This window comes from Mus caroli, chromosome 9 (assembly GCF_900094665.2).
Source record: "Mus caroli chromosome 9, CAROLI_EIJ_v1.1, whole genome shotgun sequence".
Classification (NCBI taxonomy): Eukaryota; Metazoa; Chordata; class Mammalia; order Rodentia; family Muridae; genus Mus; species Mus caroli.
The window spans coordinates 489,774-494,972 of NC_034578.1; the positions used below are offsets into that span (position 1 = coordinate 489,774).

Below are 5,199 nucleotides of genomic sequence, written 5' to 3' on the forward strand. Positions count from 1 at the left end.
AAAAAAAAAAAAAGAAAACAGTCCTTCTTCATTGAATGGAATAATTTTAACATGGCTGCCAAGAGGCTCTCATGATTTAGCCCAATTTTCCTACTAAATGAAGTCAATGATTTCAGCAAGTTGGTGCCTAACTGAATACCATGTTAAAGCTTACATTCACTTATGTTTACTTTGGCATCTTAAATGAAAGTATTTCCAGTGAAGCTAACAAAAAAAAGAAAGAAAAAAAGAAAAAAAAAGAAAAAATTCTATAAAAAATGAAAATAAATAAATAAAATGAGAAAAAAGGAGACAGAGTGAGAGAGAACCTCAACATAACCTCAACATCAAACCAGGTACACTGATTCTAATAGAAAACAATATGGGATAGATCCTTGAACTCATTGACACAGGAGGAAATTTCCTAAACTGAACTCCAGTGGCTCATGCTTTAATTGATAAATGGGACCTAATGAGAATTGAAACCTTCTGTAAGAAAAAGGACATAGTCAATAAGCCAAGTCAGCAACCGACAGATTGGGAAAAAAAAATCTTCGGGACTGGTGAGATGGCTCCTTGGGTAAGAGCATCCATCTGCTCTTCCGAAGGTCCACAGTTTAAATCCCAGCAACCACATGGTGGCTCACAACCATCCTTAATGAGATCTGACTCCCTCTTCTGGAGTGTCTGAAGACAGCTACAGTGTACTTACATATAATCAATAAATAAATCTTAAAAAAAAACTTCACTAACCCCACGTCCTAATCAGGGCTAATATCCAAAATATATAAAGATCTCAAAAAGTAAATCTCCAAAAAGCAAAAAACCCAATCAATAAATGGGGTATAAAACTAAACTGAGATTTCACAACTGAGGAATCTTGAATGACTGAGAAACACCAAAAGAAATATTCAAAGTTCTTAGTGATCAGAGAAATGCAAATCAAAACGGTCTCTTTACACCAATCAAAATGGCTAAGATAAAAACCACAGGTTACAACACATGTTAGTGAGACTATGGGAAAAGAGAAACACTCCTCCTTTGCTGGTAGGATTGCAAACTGGTACAAACACTCTGGAAATCAATCTGAAGGTTCCTCAGAAAAATTAGAAATAGATTTACCTGAAGACCTTCAGGGAAGTAGATTTACCTGAAGACGCTTAGGAATGTACCCCAAAAAGCCTCCACCATGCCACAGGGACTATTTTCATAGTGGCCTTATTTGTGATAGCCAGAAGCTGGAAACATCTCAGATGGCCCCTGACAGAAGAATGGATACAGAAAATGTGGTTCATTTTCACAATGGAATACTACTAGGCTATTAAGAAGTAGGGCATTCTGAGTTTTCCTGGCAAATGGATGGAATTAGAAAATATCCTGAGTGAGGTAACTCAGACTCAAAAGGACATTCATGCTGGCAAATATAGAAGTGGATGCTCACAGTCATCTATAGGATGGAACACAGCGTCCCCAGTGGAGGAGCTAGAGAAAGTACCTAAGGAGCTGAAGGGGTCTGCAACCCTACAGGTGGAACAACAATATGAACTAATCAGTACCCCTAAAGCTCCTGTCTCTAACTGCATATGTAGCAGAAGATGGTCTAGTCGGTCATCATTGGGAAGAGAGGCCCCTTAGTCTTGTAAACTTTATATGCCCCAGTACAGGGGAATGCCAGGGCCAAAAGTGAGAGTGAGTGGGTAGGGGAGCAGTGTTGGGGGAGGGTATAGGGGATTTTTTGGGATAGTATTTGAAATGTAAATGAAGAAAATATCTAATAAAACATTTTTAAAAAAGACATGCATGGTATGTACTCAGTAATAAGTAAAGGTTAGGGGAAAAATGGTACAAAATACCCAAGATACAGTCCACAGAACTCAAAAAGATCAACAAGCTGAAGTGCCCAAGTGAGGACGCCTCAGTCTCACTTGAGAGGAAGAAGAAAGAAATCACAAGTGGAGAGGGAGGGCAGGACTTGAGAGGGAATGTGGACAGGGGTGGGGTAGGTAGTGGAGGGGAACCTGATCTTGTATTGGTTGAGGGAAAATGACTACCGTCCTGAGGGCCTGAAGAAAGAATGAAAATCAGGAGATCAGAGGTTGGGGCGACCTAGCATGACTGCACTCTGGAAGACCCAACAAGCAGATGAAAGAGTCAGATGAAGATATTTGCACCCAACCAATGGATAGAAGCAACTGATACCTGTTGTTGAATTAGAGAAGGCTGAAAGAAATTGAGGAGAAGGGCAATCCTGTAGGAGGAGGAGCAGCAATCTCATTTAATATGGACCCCTGAGATCTCTCAAACACTGGACCACCAAACAGGCTGTGTATACCAGCCTGATATGAGGCCTCCAACACACATATAGTAGAGGACTTCTGGGTCTGTGTCCATTCTGAGATGATGCGCCTAACCATCAAGAAATTGGAGGGTTTAAGGTCAGGTGGAGATATCCACATGGAGATATCCAGGGGTGGGGAGGAGGTATGGGATGTGGAACAGTCTGAGGGTGGACAGGGGTTGGGGGGAATAGAAGATGGAGTGAAAAAAATAAAGAAAAGAAATTATTTACATTGCAGTTTAAACTGGAATACTTCAGGTTTCTGCCAGATGATACAGAATTCTAGTGAATGTATAATTCTTTGTAGGAACTTCAGTAAAGATCTCTGAATTCTTTCTAGGTTTTTTGTTGGCTTGATTGCATTTTGCAGGGAAATGAGGGTCTTAATGTACTGGAACTTGCTGTACTGGAACTCATTGTATAGTTCAGGCTGGCATCTAACTCAAGCAAACACACACACACACACACACACACACACACACACACACACACACACACAGGAAGAGCAAGAAATGCTTGTGCACTCAGATAAGCACTAGACATGTCAGGAAAATTTTAACTCCACCTTCTTTCAAAAGAAAGAGATGCTTAACCTGTTGTCCTACAGTGATTGGGGAAATGTAGTTTACAACCTGCTAATTCTTTGCTATCCAGAATATTATGGTTTTTTATCCCATACCCTTCTTCCCCATAAAACCTTAAGTATCATTTTTAGGCCAAAATCTATGTCGTGAGAGATATTATTTATACTTTGCAAGAGCCTAAGTGATGTCTGTTTTCTTAGTGCCAGGCATTACACTTACCTCAGTCATCCTCCCCAACTCTTATCTCGGGGATTGTTTCCAAGAGGACTTCTTATAATACTTTAAATTATTTCATATAGATCTTCAATGTAAACATGTCTTAAGGATTGTTGTACTCACGGGGTAGTTAATTAATTGTTATCTGAATATATTTACTCAAAATTGTACTGTGCTTAAATATGGCTAAAGTAAAATGCACAGGGTCAGACTCCAAGAATTCATTGCTCAATGAAAATTGGGCTGAACCTAGATTCTTTCTTGTCTTTTCTCTAATGTGAAGCCTGCAGGGAAACCAAAAGACAGTGACTCCTAAGTGATGTGATGGACAGGAGGAGAAAATGTTTTAACCTAGAGTGTAGTGAGGGCTTTCCAGCTCTACTTAACTCTTCCTTTGATATTGTAAGCCATAAGAGATAAATCTCAATAAAACCAATAAAGAATGAAAACATTATTATGAACCGAACAAGAGGATATATTAAAAGTTCTAATTTAAAATTGCACAAAAGGCATCTTTTTGTTTCAAATGGACAGAGATAGACTATAGTATATTTGATACAGGAGTGAGGTTGTGACCTGAGGGCAGATGGGGAAGTAGCAGCACAATCTGGCCTTTGAGTTTCTGGAAGACTGTGTTAGTTTCTCTGTGTCTCCTTTCATCAAGGTTCCTCTTTATGATTGCAGAGCTGAACTACTCTGCACATGATATTATAGAAATATCATGTGAATCCAGGAATATAAAGGGCGAGGACTTTCCTTTTTCCTATATGGAGAAAAAAACTAAATAAAAAAGTAAGAGTTATATAAAATACCACTATTCAATATGTTAACTTATTAACTTCTAAAATAAAGGTGGGAAGAAAATTCTTTAAAATCATTTTATGATTTAGACTTCATCTGGCCAGAGGCAGGCGGATTTCTGAGTTCGAGGCCAGCCTGGTCTACAAAGTGAGTTCCAGGACAGCCAAGGCTACACAGAGAAACCCTGTCTCGAAAAACAAAAAAACAAACAAACAAACAAAAAAAAAACCCCCAAAAAAACCCTAAGCCAAAACACTAAGGAAAAACTAAACTTATCTATGTCACTAGTGGATATACTAATGACTGGGGTCACAGGACTTTAGAATTTCATATAACAAGTGAAAGTACACACTGTGTTTAACACTCAGAACAAACAAGAGATGGGGAATTATCTTCCTAAAAGGCAAAAATTCTAGGCTTAAAGTACCAAGTGTAACTGAAGACATAGATAACAATGTATCAGTTACATCCACACCTTTTATTCCCTAGTGGCTTGGATGCTGTGATCATAGAAGTGAGATGAGAGCAGGGGGCCAGCATGGGAATGCTGGACAAAGGGAAGATTCACACTGTGAGTAGATGGAACATGGCACAAATTTTTATCACACCATTCAAAACAGTATCAAGATTTTTAGTCAAACACCAGAAACAAGGCTTGATTGTATAAATCAAGTCATTGCCATGGATCTTGTGTTAGATTTGCAGCTCGTGTCTGAGCAGACCACACCAGGCCAATGCAGTTCCACTTGAGAGAGGTTTCTTGTGGGGAAAGGGGTCAAGAGGTGGCGGTAAAGACAAAGGGAAAAAGAGATGGCAGAGGTCAGAAAGGTCTGCCTTTTATTTGGTTTGTGATATAACTGCTAGGAAGTAAAGGTGGGAGTTGAGCCAAGTGGATTCTGGGAATTAATGGTGATTGCCGTAGCAACAGTTACAGGGTCGCTGTCTCTTGTGGATGATGTCACTGTCATCACTAGGTTTGGAGGTGATCTGAAACCATAAAGCCAGTTTCTGATAGTTATGTTGATAACTCCCATTTTCTTACTATAAAGAGAAGAAAAAAAGCGGGAGGGGGAAGCCAATGGTGAAAGGGGAATAAGGGCATTATGTCTCTTAACCTGCTTCCTGCTGTCTAGGGGTGTAGTCAATTTCGATGTGTAGCTGACATCAGGGGCCACTTGGTAGACATTCACATCAGGCTCCTCTGTGGTCAGTGGCTCCTCTGTAGGCAGAAGACAATAATCCTGTAACAGGAACTGATTAATAGTTTGGTTAGAATTTTTT

At 39.5% G+C, this 5,199-nt stretch overlaps 1 pseudogene; it reads left to right on the forward strand.

Annotated features, from left to right (window-relative positions):
* The window catches only part of LOC110301395, a 48,840-nt pseudogene extending 43,923 nt beyond the window's left edge, over positions 1–4,917 (forward strand).
* The last annotated feature ends 282 nt before the right edge of the window (positions 4,918–5,199 follow it).